The following is an 18,427-nucleotide window of genomic DNA, read 5'->3' as shown; positions in this document are numbered from 1 at the left end:
TCCATGGGGGTCCTGGTGAGGGGTGTGGAGAAGCCATTGCTCCATGCCTTGCATTCAGCTCTGTGGCAGCTAAAAACACATGTAACTGATGGGTTATTGTCAACTAAGGCTGCTTAATGGGGCCTAAGCTACAGGTTGCTCTCAATTCTCCCCCAGAATCCATGACTTTGGGCCCATGTAAACAGTTGGAGGCAGTGACAGACTTTGTATTTTTAGGCTCAAAGATTACTGCAGATGCAGACTGCAGCCAGGAAATCAAAAGATGCTTACTTCTTGGGAGGAGAGCAATGACCAATCTCAATAAAATAGTGAAGAGACATCACACTAGCAACGAAGGTCCACATAGTTAAAGCAATGGTATTCCCCATAGTAACCTATCAATGTGAGAGTTGGACCATAAGGAAGGCTGAGCGAACGAAGATAGATGCTTTTGAACGCTGGTGTTGGAGGAAAATTCTGAGAGTGCCTTGGACTGCATGAAGATCAAATCAGTCCATACTTCGGTAAATAATGCTCATTGGGGGGAAGAATATTAGAGGCAAAGATGAAGTACTTTGGCCACATCATGAGAAGACAGGAAAACTTGGAAAAGATAATGATGCTGGGGAAAATGGAAGGAAAAAGGAAGAGGGGCTGACCAAGGGCAAGATGGATAATAGAGTCATAGAATCATAAAATAATAGAGTTGGAAGAGACCTCATGGGCCATCCAGTCCAACCCCCTGCCAAGAAGCAGGAAATCGCATTCAAAGCACCTCCGATAGATGGCCATCAAGGATGGTATATTTGAAGTGACTGGCTTGACCTTCAAGGAGTGGCAATGGTTAACAGGGAGCTCTGGCGTGGGCTGGCCCATGAGGTCAGAAAGAGTTGGAAGCAACTGAATGAATAAACAACAACAAAAACAGTCAGTTATGGCCATAACTGTTTATATGGTCTCATGGTTCCTAGGCTCTGGTGGCTAGAGGACTTGGAATAGCACTCACTGCCTCCTCCTGTTTTCATTGTTGTGGCTGCCAGCAGGCATGACATGGGTTGTGCTGATCAGTTGCTTGTCACCTGGAGTGACACTGGCCAAAGGAGAGAGGAAAGGGGGTGAGTCCTCTTCTCCCCACTCTTCATCCTTCAACACTCTGGTGTCAGGGTTGTTGTATGTCTTTCGGGCTGTGTGGCCATGTTCCAGAAGCATTCTCTCCTGACGTTTCGCCCACATCTATGGCAGGCATCCTCAGAGGTTGTGAGGTATGGAGAAAACTAAGCAAAGAGGTTAATATATATCTGTGGAAAGTCTAGGGTGAGAGAGGTCAGTGTGAATGTGTAGTTAATCACTTAAATTAGCATTGAAAAGCTTCTCTGCTGTCTTCTTCCTGCCTCTGGGGCATCCTTTGTTTAGAGTCGTTAACTGCCCTTGGTTGATTCATGTCTGGAAACCCTCTGTTTTCAGAGTATTGCTTTTTATTTACTGTTCTGATTTTTGAGTTTTGTAATACTGGTAGCCAGATTTTGTTCATTTTCATGGTTTCTTCCTTTCTGTTGAAGTTGTCCACATGCTTGTGGATTTCAATGGCTTCTCTGTGTAGTCTGACATGATAGTTGTTAGAATGGTCCTAACCCTAACGACTCTAAACAAAGGATGCCCCAGAGGCAGGAAGAAGACAGCAGAGAAGCTTTTCAATGCTAATTTAAGTGATTAACTACACATTCACACTGACCTCTCTCACCCTAGACTTTCCACAGATATATATTAACCTCTTTGCTTAGTTTTCTCCATACCTCACAACCTCTGAGGATGCCTGCCATAGATGTGGGCGAAACGTCAGGAGAGAATGCTTCTGGAACATGGCCACACAGCCCGAAAGACATACAACAACCCTGTGATCCCGGCCATGAAAGCCTTCGACAACACTCTGGTGTCACTCCAGGTGATGAGTAACTGGCATCAGTTCCCATCCACTAAGCGCTACAACAAGAAAAATGGAAGAAGACAGCAAGGGTGGCAATCCTAAGGTACTGATTCTGGTTTGGCACCATTGGACAGCTAGGACTCCTTCCCACCACTGAAGTGACCAGCAGGGACAACTTCCATCATATATATTATAGAGCTTTAGAAAAAGGTATTAAACATGTGCAACTTTACCAGCTCTTACTGCGATGAGTTACAAAGCTTTAGTGTGTGTGATTCATTTTCTTACATTTCTGTGGCTTCATTTGCTCTTTTCTTTATCACTCATGTATTTCTAGATCCATTGAATTGTTTAGCAGCTTGGCATTTAGTGCTGCTTTCGCTTAACCGCATAGCCATATCTTGCAGCAACAGGTGTACTTATCTTTTTGTAGAGATTTTTTTAAAAAAGAAAATACTCAAAACCACTTCCAGGAAGGCAAGCATCAATTCTGCATCTAGTGGGTAAGAATAGACAGCTCTAAAAATTTCTAGCACACAAGCATGATACTGTACATGCTTTTGCCATTTTAATACATTTATATCACGGCTGGGGAATGTGTGGCTCTTCGGATACTGTTAGATAGCAGCTCCTAGCATATCTTCTTATTGGTTTGGTTGCTTAGAATTGAAGAGAGCTGCAATCTGACAACATTTGGAGTGTGAATGTTCTCAGCCGTAGTGATTTAGTGTTACAAGGGACTGATACCATGCTAAAACAGTTGAATGCACATAATATTAAGACCAATGGGATCAATTTATCAAGATTTAAGTTCCATTGATTTTAAAAGGGGGGTCCTTCTGACACCACAGTCTGCAGGAGGAGATTCCCATGGCAGGAAGAAAGACAGCTGGTAGTTGGTCAGTTGAAGGACCAATCAGTTGCAGGGAGAGTGTGAACCTGGAGGAAATAGTGATATGGATATACTGATGAGTCTCTTATTAACTCAAGTGTCCAGTTCCATGTGAAACAAAGGATGCAAGACTCAAAAGACAAAGGCAATTCTAGACAAGCAAGGACTTGGCTGCCAATTCAGAGAATTAATGAATTCATGTTTGCCGAGTTGTTGTGTGTTTTCTGGGCTGTATGGCCATGTTCCAGAAGTATTCTCTCCTGAAGTTTCGCCCACATCTATGGCAGGCATCCTCAGAGGTTATAACCTCAGAACTTCTGAGAATGCCTGCCATAGATGTGGGCAAAACGTCAGGAGAGAATAGTTCTGGAACATGGCCATACAGCCCGGAAAACACAACAACCTTGTGATCCCGCTGATGAAAGCCTTCGACAACACATGTTTGCTGTGCTCCCTCTTCCATGGGAACTGCAGACTCTCAGCCTCAAGTTAAATGGACAAACATCCTGAGCTCATCTTGATAACAAAGAGGATCAACTGTCTGCATACATACACAAAGTTTGTGATATTTATCTGACTTGGTAAATAGCAGGAGGGACCCAGGCCATGATCTCCTTTTCCAAGAGATTATGCAAACTGATGTTTTGGTACAGTTGTTTAATACAGTTTATACATTTTATACTTTTAGGAACTGACACGCTACATAAAAGTTCCACAAAAACAATTGAAGGTATAGATTTGATAAGCGTTTTTAGGGTACAGCTGCTCCTAGGTCCATTCCAGAGCCTTGAAGCGGCTTTGACACTGTGCAACTTTGGAGCCGCGGAAAATGTTTTAAAATAAAGAAAAGATCATATATATTGCTTGGTGTCTCTTTATGGCTTATAAATCTTTGGGGAGTGGGGTGCTGTTGCTCGACAACAAGAAAGCTTCAAACAGGTCCAACCAAGGTTTTGCACCCCGTTCTTTCTGTTGAGGGATTGTTGCGACAGTCAAAGTAGCTGCTGTTACTAATCACAGAAATTGACAAGCTATGCAAATTGTTTTTCTCTCCCACTCCTGGCTGTTGATGCATGTGTGTGTGGAGAAACAAAACAACAAACCACAAAGTGTTGTTTGTTGTCACATTGCAGCACATATCAGCAGCTAGCTATGCTACACACCATTGCCTTCCACCGCACACTGTTGGAGAAGTGTTATCACTTTTTTTAGCAGCTGTGATTGTTTAATGCCTTGAAAAACCCATCCAGTGATTAGGCAGAGTGAGACAGTTGCCTTAGGTAGCAGAAGTGCAGGGTAATGAAAGGTTTAAAGATGTTCCGTTATTTGCTTTGCAATTATTCTATTTTAACTCTCAGGAATGGGTGGATTTTCTGCCTCATATGTTCAAATCAACTTGTTGGCTTTGGATACAATGAATCCTGGTTTAGTTGAATGGTACACAGTTAACGGCTCTTTCTAAGGCAGCAAAATGACTTGGAAATGTGCCGATGTGTACTCATATATCTCCTAATTTAGGGCTAGGGTCCATGTGCTATCATATTGTAACTCTCACCATCCCACAACACTGTCCTAGCCAATACTGATAGGATTTGTAGTCCAAAACATCTGGGAAACCAAAGGTTTTTCATCCTTCTGTCCTATGTCTTTTGAATATGAGTAACAGCACTCCATGCAGTCATGCTGGCCACATGACCTTGGATGTGTCTACGGACAACGCCGGCTCTTCGGCTTAGAAATGGAGATGAGCACCAACCCCCAGAGTCGGTCATGACTGGACTTAACGTCAGAGGAAAACCTTTACCTAAAACCAAGGAGCATCATTAGCTGAAGTGGCACTCTTCTTTGTCAAAAGAAAGTAGGAAATATAGCCTCTTCAAGACCAAATCTCCCAGAATTTCCCAAGGCAACGTTTTCATGCTGGTGTTTTTTTTCCTCCCAAATTGCTAACTCGTGGAAAACTAAGACAGGACCGATCTGAGACTGAAGTGATATGACATCGAAACAGAGCGAGGTGGCTTCCTGTTCCTTTCACTGGAGTTCTTTCTGATTCGAGAAACAGGGACAAAGGGAATAGAATTGTTGAACATTTTCCACAAGGTTTTGTATTCCTGCTCTACCATAAATAATTTCTAGGTAACTCAGAGCTAGATATTCTCTGTCAAACCCAAGGAAACATATTCAGGGCCATACAGCACAATAAAAAATAAATCCACAAGATAGCCATCCCTGAAAGGGTTAATGTAAACATAACTAAAATGGAGAACAACCCCAGGTATTTTGGTCTGAGTTCTCTGTAGGAAGCAGAGGATATAAATTTGAAATAAGTGTATTTCAGAAGGATTGAGTTTACCATGAGGCAGAAGGAAACAACAACTTCAGACAACTGATTCTTGGTATCATGAGAAGCTAGTAGTTATTACTGCCTCCACATTACCAGGGAAACGAGAAGAGTTGTATGGGATATTTTCTTTCTCAGGTGCGAATACAACTTGGTTGGCTTTGTGTACAGATTGAGCATCCCTTATCTGAAATACTTGGGATCAGGAGCCTTTCGGATTCAGGTTTTGCTTTCAAAATTAATTTTGGAATACCTGCACTTGCATACACATACTTAAGATGGGGCCCAGGTCTAAATACAAAATGTGTTAATGTTTCATATATAGCTTATACACATAGCCTGAAGGTAATTTGATACACAATGTTTTTAATACTTTTGTGTTTGAAACAAAGTTTGTGTACCATGAACCATCAAAAAGCAAAGATGTCACTATCTCAGTCTCCCATGTGGACATTTTCAGATTTTGGAGTATTTTTTATTCTGGAATTTTGGATAAAGGATTCTCAACCTGTATATGTACGTATTTGCAGTTGGCTGCTGTACCTCAGGTTGCAAAATGTCTTGGTTCAGCCATGCATTTCAGAGATTAAGGCCTTTCACTTTGCTGATGGACATGGAATTCCAACTTTAGTTATCATCACACAGGGCTTCTAGCATAGTCATCTCCATAGGTCAAGTAAGGCAAGGAAGTTTCAGAACCATGGCCAAGAGCTAGTATCTTATGATAGTTCAGACTGTAACTGATGAATCAGATCTTGGTTTCATATTTCATTCTGCCTAGGTATTTTCAAGAAGGGAGGTCTGAAGGACATAGTTGTTTTCCCAGCTCACCCTTTGAGACAGTTATGTCACTGAGACATACTGTGGCGTGTCTTAGAATGGGTATAAAAACCAAACATTTACTAATAATAAATCAGCATTTGCAAGACTAAAGAGGCTGATTTTCCTTTTTATGAAGTACAGCTGAAGTATTTTTTGCAGAACCCACTGGAAACATTGCATGTTGTTGCTAACAGATTTGTTAGCAGATGAATGATGTTCGGAACCGTTTATTTTTGCCAACTTTTATAGTGACCCCTACATTGAAATAAGGGGGATCCATTTGGGGTTGAGACCCACAGTTTAAGAAGGAGTGTTCTAGAATGATTATGATGTGACTTGGATGTGAATCCAAGTCTATCTGCTATTTACAAGATTATACTGGTTCATGACTGTAGAGATCAGGGCCAGCTTGATGCACCAGAGTTGTAACTGAATATTTTCTGATCTGAGATAGTTTGATCTTGGAAATGGAAGAACAAAATGACACCACCAAACTCATGCCACACACAAAGGTTGATGGACAGGCAGTTGAATGTTTCTTCAACATTGATGCTTCTCATCTCATCTGAGAAATGCTAGGATGTAAAATAAAAGTGATGAGTTTTTTGTATGAATGCTTTTGATGAGAACATATTTTAAATATATTTTGCACTGGTCAGGTGTCATCTGAAATACTGATTCATTTTTAGGCACCTCATTTTAAGAAGGCTATAAAGTTGGAGCAGGTTCAGAGAAGGGCAACAACAATGATAAGAGGCACAGGAGGCAGGAAGATGGCGCCGGAGTAATCAGACGTGCCTAATTGAGCTCAGGTATCTTTGTTGTTTTTATGTTTTTAAAGTTTTAAAGTTTGCCTTATTTTATTAGTATTTTATTTTGTCGCATCCCTCACAACTAATTTTTGCCTCTGCAAATGGGGAATAAGAAAAACAAGAAGAAACGGACAAGGACAATCCCAGAGACACTAAAACATCAAAAACCTTCTAAACAACTCAAGATAGATGATCTATTTGTGGAAACCGTGAGTACGTCAGAATTGAACTCATTATTTACCGATAACAGCTTCTTATCCTTGGATAAAGAAAACAGAAACTCCGGTAACAACTCCACAGCATATCAAGAAGGAGTGTCCTTGGATTTGTGTAGAGGAGATACGCCTGGAACAAGCTCACTAATTACTGAGTTAAAACAACCTGAGCTGTTGCAGCAGATGAACTCCACCAGTGCATTGATGCAGCAATGTTTACTGACTGCTAAAACAGTGACATTTATTTTTGATAAACTAAAGAATGTAGCAAATCAGATTGAGCAGCTTAGACTGTCTTTTGACTCTTTTGTCCAGAGGAATACGGCCCTAAGAGAAAGCACAGTTCAGGCTGATGGCATGGGGCCCAGAAGGGAGGCAACGGACGAAAAGCCTTGCACAAAGGCAACTAGGGGCTACTCACTTACTTCTAAGTGTAATAGGATCCTACAAGCAAACCAGATAATGCTGCGAATTGCTCATAACAACATAAATAAGGACAGATGGAGGTCATTCAGAGCTATTAAAACATCGTTGGGTCAGTTACTACATATACACCCCCAAAGTGTTGACCTGCTTAAAGTTGAGTGGCTACCCCAAGTATCTGCAGATAAGAAAATCGTAATGACCTTTGAGCAATCAACATTACCATCTATGCTGATGAAGATGAAGCTCTTCCTGCTTAAATTCCAAATAGCTCCCATGAGGGTTTTCCGTGACCTGGACATCAGCCCACTGATAACTCCCATGCATGGTGATGACATGCCTGTGGAAGTGGGCAGATCCAGCCTATTAGCCCCCAGGGAGACTTCTGGCAGGAATAGGCCACAGTCCAGTCCAGCCAAGGCTGACAGCAAACCAAAACAGAATCAGTCTACAATCCTGAGCAGTGCAACCTGTGGTGATCAGCGAGACATTGACTTTGGATTGGATCATCTTGAGACTGTAGTGACCACCATCGGGGACATGGTTGAGCCATTGGTGGGCTTAATGTCCACTGATGAGTCCCCACAGGCTGAGATGGACTTAGAAGTGGGCCCTGTTAATGTTAATGACCTACTGGAGCTGAATGAGGAGGACGAGACCCCCACCTTGTCTCCAATTCAGGTCTTGGTACCTAGGAGGGATGACAGCAGACCCCCTATCCATGATCTACCTCCCAGGGAAGGAATGAGTGTACCCTCAACATCAAGACAGAATAATACTACTGCTGAAGAAATACAACAACTACAACATCTGCGGCAAACCAGAAAGGAGAAAAGAGATCCCCACAACAACTGTGTTTTCAATGGGGATATTGGTGGCATCGTACCAGCCTCAGACACAAATTGACTGTCAGAATCTTCAATACTCATACAACCTGGCCAACTAGAACACTTAGAGACAATAAGACCAATCCAGATTGTAACCTGGAATGTAGCTGGATGGAAAGAGATTGTTGATTGTGAACTGGTGAGATTCTTATCTGATTTTGAGATAATAGCGCTACAAGAGACTTGGCTGGTAGAAGGGGTTGACCCAATACAATTACCTGGATTTCAATGTTGGCACACACCTGCTCAGAAAAGAGGGAACAAAGGGCGTGCCTCAGGGGGCCTATGTATATGTATTAAGGAGGAATTACAGTGGCAAGGTGAGAGATTGTGCAAGGGGGATGATATCCACAATATATTGGCCATTAAGTTTAGTTATAAAGAAATTGAGCTTATATTGATAAATGTCTATATCCCACCACTCACATCCTCTTATTACAGTCCTGATGCCTGGGTACAGCTAGAGATAATAGTGGAAGAATTAACAGTAGCGTATACCCAAGCAATAATTATTTTACTTGGAGATTTTAATGCTAAATTAGGCCCATCTATACATGATCTAGCCCAATATGGTGGCCTTCCACATGATTTTATTAAAAATCACCCAAAATGGTACTCAAGAGACAAAAAGATCAATAGGTCTGGTATAAGTCTGGCATCACTGATCTTGAAGTGCAATTTACAAATCCTAGGAGGTAAGAACAATAACAATAATTATAATTATGTATACCCCTATACATTTCATTCTAGCCATACAAGCAGTGCCTTAGATTTTGTATGTGTCTCAACAGGCAAGGCCAATCTTTTTTCACAGATCAAAGTACTTTTGAGGGAAGAAAGTGACCATCAACCAGTGTGTGTGAAATTTTTGGGCCCCTCAGATTTAAGACCAAATAATAGGAATGATAACTGGATTATGGCCAACACTGAGGTGATACAAAACAAAAGACTTGCCTGGACCAAAGTAGACATGACAGCAATAGCCAATAGCCTCAAAACAGAGGATATTACAAACTGGAACTCAATAATTCAGTCACACTCAGCAGATTGGCAGACAGTCTCTAATGCTTTTACAAATATCTGTGGTAGTCTAAAGGAACATCTTGTCACAAAATCCACTCTTAAAGGTCCTTACTTGAGCAGAGCACCCTGGTTTGACAAAGAATGCCAACTTCAGAGAACAAAGCTGAGATTGGCAATGAGACGTGCTCAGGGACAACATCTTGTAAATCCTCAATTAGAAATGTTAACCCTGAGACGAGAATATAAGAAACTTATAAAAACAAAAAAGAAAAATCATACAGTCTCGATCTGGTCAGGGCTTGAGTGCTCAGCTAAGAGTCACAAGTCAGCTATCTTTTGGCACACAGTAGCTGGAATTTTGAAGGAAAGGAAATTTACATTTGACATACCTAATCCTGGGAAAATTACTACTCCCACCTGTTTGCCTCCACAGAACCTACAGAGACACAGTCACGAGGTAAAGATCTATCAATAAAAGCCCTGCCCCTTTGGCCACCAGTAACAGAAGATGAGATCAGATGTATTATAAATAATTTGAAGACCAATAAAGCCCCAGGGGAAGATTATTTACCCGCTGAGCTATTTAAAACACATCTGGATTGGTGGGCCCCCCTGTTAGCAGGCTTATTTACACACATAAATAACATCTGCCAGATTCCAGTTGGATGGAAGATGGCTATAGTTGTCCCTGTTTACAAAAAAGGGAACAAAAAAGACCCTGGTTCCTACAGGCCAATTAGCCTAATTGATATTGTGGCCAAGATATATGCCAGATATCTCCTGAACAGAGCTGAATGCTGGGGAAAAGAAAAACATATCCTTGTTGAAGAACAGGCTGGCTTCAGGCAGAACAGATCAACTATTGACAATTGCTTTGTTTTAAATCATACAATTGCAAAATATGTCAGAAGAGGGAAACAACTGTATGCTGCCTTTATAGATCTTAGTGCAGCATTTGATACTGTAAATAGAGAGACATTATGGAAAAAATTAACTGATCTCAATATGGAACCCAGACTGCTGGCACTAATCAAAGCACTTTACACAAACACCTTCCTGAAAGTGCGATTCGGGACGCAAGGAGCCATAACAAACAGTGTAGAAACATACAAAGGGGTTAGACAAGGGTGTATATTAGCACCACTGTTATTTAGCTTATACGTAAATGATCACCCCGAACAGCTGAAGGACCCAGAGGTACATATGCCTAAGTTGTGTAAAACACACTTTAACATCCTACTATATGCCGATGATATGATTTTATTATCATACTCGCAAGTCGGGCTACGTAGGCTGCTGAGAAGATTTAATACTTATTGTCATAACAACGCTCTAACTATTAATAAATCAAAGTCAAAAATAATGGTATTTGGCAAACGACATAACAGACATAGATGGTTCCTGGATGGTGAATCAATAGAGCAAGTTTGCACTTTCACGTACCTGGGAATTGTTTTTTCTGAGACCGGCTCTTGGCTACCACATCATCAAAGAAGCTCAGTCAGGGCAAGAGTACGTGTAAACCAACTGCTTAAATTAACAACTCACAGCCAACCAGGATCTTTAGACCCACTTCTTAAAGTGTATAAAGTGAAGGTTACCCCCATGCTTTTATATGGAGCTGAAGTTTGGGGTCTAAACCAGATACCATTATTAGAGCAATCACAATCACAGCACCTGTGAAGTTTTCTAGGAGTAGACAGGACGACCCCAGCTGCTGCAGTAAGAGCGGAACTGGGTGTATACACACTTGATGGCTTATCTAAAATCAGGGCCTACAACTACTGGATAAAATTGATTGCCATGGCAAATGATAGACTGCCAAAACTGTGCCTGTTAGAGCAGATAGAAAATCAACATCAGTCCTCTTGGCTAGTTCATCTGACAAAATACATTAGTAGTTGTGGACTTCCGATTCGGTATCCAAATCTCTTAGAAGAACTAGACTCAAAAATAGTGGCTCAACGAGTACTGGATATAGAAGGCCAAAAAGACATTGCTACCCTGAGTAAAGCTGGCTCATTGAAATGGTTAAGTCATTTTAAACATGCTTTCCAAACAGCCAGGTATCTAAAGACAGAAATGCCTAAACACCTCAGGAGGGTATTTACCAGAGCCCGTTTTGAGCAGCTGGATATGATGGTCAAACACGGAAGGTTTAATCAAGTTCCATACAACGAACAATTTTGTATTTGTGGAGCATCAGAGGTGGAGGATATCGCACATGTTTTGTTCAGCTGTGAATTGTATAAGAAAGAGAGAGACCAATGCCTCGGGCCATACATTATTCACAAAACACACTGGGATCCACATATTAAAATTTCATTTTTGTTGGCCAGCCAGAATCCTAAAATAACACACAAAACAGCCCTTTTCCTATTCAAAGCCACACAACTGAGAATTGCATATCTGGAATCAATTGGGGTAAACTGTGCAGGTGATGCAGATATTTGACCTGAACGGGGTCTTGTTAACAGATTGTTTATTTTAACTTCTTTTTTTACCGCGGGTTGTATGTTGTATGTTGTATGTATGTCTATGTGTTAAATGTTTTGATACGGCCGATGGGCTAATCAATAAAACGTGATTTGATTTGATAAGAGGCACAGAGAATGAAATGTATGAGGACAGTTTGAAGGTTCTGGGCTTGTTCTTTTCTCTTGTGCCAGAGGTAACATTCAACTGTCGCTAGGTAATAACTGCACAAGGGCGTTGTTTAAAGATCACCAAGTGCTCCAAAACTAATACCTAAAACTCCCTAAATCTTGTTCAGGTAAAGAAGATATGAATTCTATCTTGCATTATCTTTTTACCCTTTTTACTCCAAACAGAGGGCCCCTTTGCAAGAATGTGTGATGAAATTTGCAAGCAATTTTTCACTAGCTGGAGCTCTACAAAACAAGAAACCACTTCAAAAGGGATGGCAAATGGGAGATAAAGCTGCTGTCAAAATGAAAGCAGAAGGGGGAAAAGGAGCCAAGAGTGAAAACGTGTGGGTGGGTGGGTGGGAGCAAAACATATCAAAATCTGGAGAGTTTGATTACCACTCTCTTTGATTTCTCATTGGGATCAATCATGGTGTGACTATGGGTATCATGTAGAAATAACTAGTTTGACACCACTTTAACTGCCTTGCTCAATGCTGTGGAATCATGGGAGTTGTAGTTTTACAAGCACTTTAGTCTTCTCTGCTAGAGTGCTGATGCCTCACCAAACTATTTTTATTTATTTACAACATTTATACCCCGCCCTTCTCACCTGAGGCAACTCAGGGCGGCTTAAAGAGATTAGCAAAATTTAATGCCCAAAACACAGTTATAAAATCAAAACAATACATACAAATCAATTAATAGTATTAAAATACATTATAAAAACTTTTAAAACATATATATAATTAAATCCATTCATCCGGAGCCTCGTGCGTAAACCTTAATTCAGACCATGTCGACATTTGATGCTTATTCATGAAATGCTTGGACACACAGCCATGTCTTCAAAGCTTTCCTAAAGCCCAGAAGAGTTGGGGCTTGCCGGATGTTGCTAGGGAGGGGGGTTCCACAGCCGGGGAGCCACCACCGAGAAGGCCCTGTCTCTCGTTCCCACCAGGGAACGAAAGTGCTGTCAGGGACCCTGTCTTGAGAGACGGGATATACAACTCTGACAACTCGGAACAGCTCCGCCAGATGGTCCTTTGTAAACGCAATATTAGCTGCAAAGAAGGAGTTCTTTGCAGCATCTATTCCTGTGGCATATGTCCTAAGATAGGAACATAGTTGTGTTCGGTTTGACTCGTTCAGCTCTAAACGCCACACACTCTCTAGTTCCCTCTTCTTTTGCTTCATTGCTGCCAGCTCCTCGGTAAACCAAGGTGATGGTTTAGCTCAGGTACTCGAGAGGGGACGTTCTGGAGGAATTGTATCTATCTATTGCCCTAGTTGTCTCCTTGTTTCAGAGAGCAACTTGAGCATCGACAGGATCACCAAGAGCTGTCAGGAATCCATCCGGATCCATAGGTCTCCTGGGGCGGACCATTTTAATAGGTCCTCCACCCCTGTGGAGGTTAGGGGGCACAGTAAGTCTAAACCTGATCAGGTGATGGTCGGTCCATGGCAACGGAGCAATGGTAAGCTCCTCCACACTGCCACCTTCCTCCCATCCCCGCCAGAAAACCAAGTCAAGTGTGTGCCTCGCTCTGTGGGTGGGACCAGATACTAGTTGGGACAGCCCCATGGTTGCCATGGTGGCCATGAAGTCCTGAGGATGGTCTCAGCATGGACATTAAAGTCCCGCAGCACCATGAGCCGCTGGGACTCCAACACCAGGCTCGAGACCACCCCCGCTAGCTAGGTAGGGAGACTGTAGTGCAGCGGGGTGGTCGGTACACTGGTAGAATCCCAATCTGTCCTGGTCACCCACCATCAGATGGACACATTCAAACAAGGTTGACTGTGGGATGGGGGCTCCTGGACAGGGGGGTGGAATCCTTATAGACTACTGCGACACCACCTCCCCATCCTCCAGATCTTGGTTGGTGCTGCACGGTATAATCTGGCAGACAAAGCTGGGTGAAATTGGCTCCCCCAGCCTCGTCCAGCCGGTCTTCATTATGAACGCCAGGCCTGCCCGCTTATCCAGGATAAGATCCTGGATGATCGCTGCTTTCCTGTTAACAGACCTGGCGTTCAGCAGCAGCAGCTTTAAACTGGAGGGACCGCCAACGATGCCTCCCAGAATTCCATAGCATTGAATCGCACAATTAAAGTAATGTAAAACTGGATTAATTGGACAATGAAGATGCCCCCTATGTTGAACTTCAAACATACACAATGCAATGCTCTTCCCCAAACTCTGCCTGGGAGATCTGTGTTGGGGGAGTTCCTAATACATATATTTTTCTTTCCAAAAGTAGCTTCGTGGAGTCCCATTTTGGACTGAAGAAAGGCATAGAGAGCCCAACTTCCCCCTCCGCAAAATGTTATTGCCTTGTAGAGTTCAAATGAAAATAGGGGGCTGGAGTTGTTCTAATGGCCTCTTTTAAGTATCCATTCCCATAAGTGTGGGTCAGAGGAAACATCTAGCTGGTGCTTATGAAGTTACTCTAAAAACTATTTGCTTCATAATTATACTTATGTTTGCTAAGTGTTCAAAATAGCAGTTAATGACATTTGAGATTTGTGGCATTCAGAACTGACAGTCACTATGATTAAGTTTGTCTTCTACCTAAACACCAAATGAAATGATTGATTTCAGTTAACCTAGCCAGGCAGTTCCCTGCAAAATTAATGCATTGTCCACATTTATGAATTACATTATGCATAAAGGTTCCACACCCATGAATATGACTTTTTGCATCTTCTTCAGTCTGTATAAAAAGAAGGAAAAACCTTTCAAGCCTCAGATGAGAGAAATCCCCTAAAATAAAGGACACCTGCCAGTCCTATACAGAACAAGTTTTTTCAAGTAGTAAAGGATATAACAGTGTTTCTCAAACTATGCTCCTCCAGATGTTTTAGACTAAAGTTCCCACCATTCCTAACAGCTGGCAAACTGGCTGGGATTTCCAGGAGTTGAAGTCCAAAAAATCTGGAAGAGCACATTTTAGGAAACCCTGCCCTATAATAAAGAACATCAAGCAACCCTAGTTACATCTGACATATTTATTTGGTTCCCTACCACTGACTCTCCTCAACGTTGATCAGACATGGAGTGAGGGCTGCACCAGCTAAACTATAAGTCCAAGAAGGGTGACAGGAGAGTCATAGTGTGGATTTCAGCCAATATGCCCTGCAGTTTGAGAAGATTTTATAAAGTTTTTAAATGTATGACATCGATTATGGCTTATTTTTGGGGATTGTTAAATAGACTGAGCAAAGCCCAAGCCTACTGTAAATGGAATGCTTTTGTGAGATTAGAAAAACAAAGTTTATCAATTACCACTAGATGGAGATAAAGCTATAGTTATGAGATTAAATTTACTCTTTTGCAGCACCCTCTTGAGGATTTGCTGCACAGCTTTTAATGACGTTGAAGCAAAAAAAAAATTTGCTATGCTCAGGTAGGTTAGACCTGCTGATTCATTGGGATTCATATAAATACATTATTAAGCAGTTGGTTCAGTAGATATTCCAGAATGAGTAACTGGATTTTGGCCAGAAGTAGGAATCAGGTCCAGATGTCTAGTACTGTGTCTATACTGAAAGGCAGCATTTTCCCAAATTAGCCTCTCTGTGTTTTGAGATCTCTCCCTCAATTGTTTGCCACCTTGTCGTGGTGAAGTTTGCATGTTCCAATGAACTCCGACAGTTAGAAAATGTTGACCATTTCTGCTACCTTGGCAGCCACCTCTCCACAAAAGTCAACATTGACACTGAAATACAACACCGCCTGAGCTCTGCGAGTGCAGCATTTTTCAAAATGAAGCAGAGTGTGTTTGAGGATCGGGACATCCATAACGATACCAAGGTGCTTGTTTATAAAGCTATTGTCCTCCCAACCATGTTATATGCCTGCAAAACATGGACTGCCTACATGGACACTCAACTCCTGGAACGATTCCATCAGCATTGCCTCTGAAAAATCCTGCAAATCTCTTGGGAGAACAAGTAGACAAATGTCAGCGTGTTGGAAGAAGCAAAGACCACCAGCATTGAAGTGATGCTTCTACGCCATCAACTCCACTGGACTGGACACGTTGACTGAATGCCTGATCACCGTCTCTCAAAGCAGTTTCTATATTCCCAACTCAAGAATGGAAAATGGAATGTTGGTGGACAGGAAAAGAGCTTTAAGATGGGCTTAAAGCTAACCTTAAACACTGTGGCATAGACACTGAAAACTGGGAAGCCCTGGCCCTTGAGTGCTCGAACTGGAGGTCAGCTGTGACTAGCAGTGCTGTAGAATTTGAAGAGGCACAAATGGAGACTGAAAGGGAGAAATGTGCCAAGAGGAAGGCACTTCAAGCCAACCCTGACCAGGACCGCCTTTCACCTGGAAACTGATGCCCTCACTGTGGAAGAACATGTGGGCCAAGAATAGGGCTCCATTCACCTATGTATACACTGCCAAGACACTACGCTTGGAAGGCCATCATACTCAGACAACGAGGGATTGCCTAAGTGAAAATGAAGTTTTGAGATCTTCTGGGAAGGATTTGTTTTCTGTCCCAATTGTAAGTGTCCAAGGTTCCTCCTTTCTTCTATATTCCTCCTATATGCTTCTGGTATTGTAACAGGTAATAGTAAAGGTAAAGGTTTCCCCTGACGTTAAGTCCAGTCATGTCTGACTCTGGGGTGTGGTGCTCATCTCCATTTCTAAGCCGAAGAGCCGGCGTTGTCCGTAGACACCTCCAAGGTCATGTGGCTGGCATGACTGCATGGAGCGTCGTTACCTTCCCACTGGTACCTATTGATCTACTCACACTGGCATGTTTTCGAACTGCTAGGTTGGCAGGAGCTGGAGCTAACAGTGGCCACTCACGCCGCTCCCGGGGCTTGAACCTGGGACCTTTCGGTCTGCAGCTCAGTGCTTTAACGCACTTTGCCACCGGGGCCCTTGTAACAGGTAATACTCACATGCTTTTCAGTCTATCCAATGTAAGGTGTGTCTTGTAAAATACCAGTCTATTGATGTGGGACAGGCACCTAAAATGTACGCCAGCCCCAAAGTACTGGTCCGTGTCGGTATACAGTTATCTTAACCACAGATATGATAATATCAGTCCATTGTCACCACAAACACAGTTATGACTCATCTGACAGGTTGATCTTCTGTTAATAAGAACTGGGAGACTAACGGCTTAACTGCTCACTTGAGGATTTCATTCACGCAGATTCTTGAAGATCTAGGATATGCAGTTGCACCACTTCTATTGTGAGAAAATAACAAATGCATTATTTTTATCCATTGAAAACACACCCTTTTAAGCAAGGCATTCTGCCTCTGCCGCTTACTACTGTTAATTAAAATGTGTTAAGTTTTATTTAATCCATTAATTAAAATGGAGTTCTTGTTGAAAACCCTTTTGACTGAAAGGACTACAACCCACAAACTCTTACATGAACAAGCTCATTAGGCTATAAATCATGGAAGACTTTTGAATACATGAAAGCAGTGGTTCTCAAACTATGAGGCATGATCCACAGGGTGTTTGCATTGGTGTTGGTGTGATAGCTACTCAAAAAGAATACAAGAAAATATTTTAAAATTAAATTACCATTTTTATCACTTCATGACATCCGTTTTATATCAGATTCATTTGTAAATATTGCAGTGGTCTTGCCATGTTATTTGTTTTGAAGTAATTGATGCTCTTCAACCACCAATAAGAATTGTTGTGCCGTCCCTGTTCATTCCCAATGACATAACAATATGTACACCTGCACACAGATTTAAAAGGGAGTAAAATGTTTGAGAACATATGGGATAGCTGTTGGTTTTAGGGAAAGCTTGTAGTAAATAACTAAGAGATACCTATTATATACGTTGATTTTTTACATTCCAGTTTGTTGGACAACTCCCATCTTCCCAACCTGCATCTACTAATAATAGCATTACTTCTTATACATTAATGTTGAGCAATCTTTGCACTGAGAAGTTATGTGCATAGATACTGATGTATCTTCACAAAAGTGGCAGAGTGTGTAACCCAAAGACTTGACACTATTTTTGGTAAATTGTACTGTAATGAACCAATCCAGATCTAGAAACACATTATCTGGAACTGTTTTTAATACGGGTGTGCGGTTGGGCTTAATATTGGTTGTTCTCAAGATGGCAACCCCGTAACCTAGGACATTTAATGTTCTGTTCTTGTGAATGACTAAGGCTAGGACCTGCTTGTGGCCCAGGACAGGCATTCAGAGGTAATTAAATTATGCCCCACTATTTCAAGTGGTAAGAGTTTCATTCATGGGTTGCTCATGGTTGTAAATGTAGTGATTTCAAAATAGGCCCATCTTTTTGAAACACCCTGTATTTCTGAGCACCTAATCAGTCTCCAATGGTGCAGCAGGTTAAACCGCTGAGCTGCTAAACTTGCTGACTGAAAGGGAGTGAGTTGAGCTCCCGCGGTTAGCCCCAGATTCTGCCAACCTAGCAGTTCGAAAACATG

Source organism: Anolis carolinensis, chromosome 6 (assembly GCF_035594765.1).
Source record: "Anolis carolinensis isolate JA03-04 chromosome 6, rAnoCar3.1.pri, whole genome shotgun sequence".
NCBI classification, from domain to species: domain Eukaryota; kingdom Metazoa; phylum Chordata; class Lepidosauria; order Squamata; family Dactyloidae; genus Anolis; species Anolis carolinensis.
Note: the sequence above shows the minus strand (reverse complement) of the source record.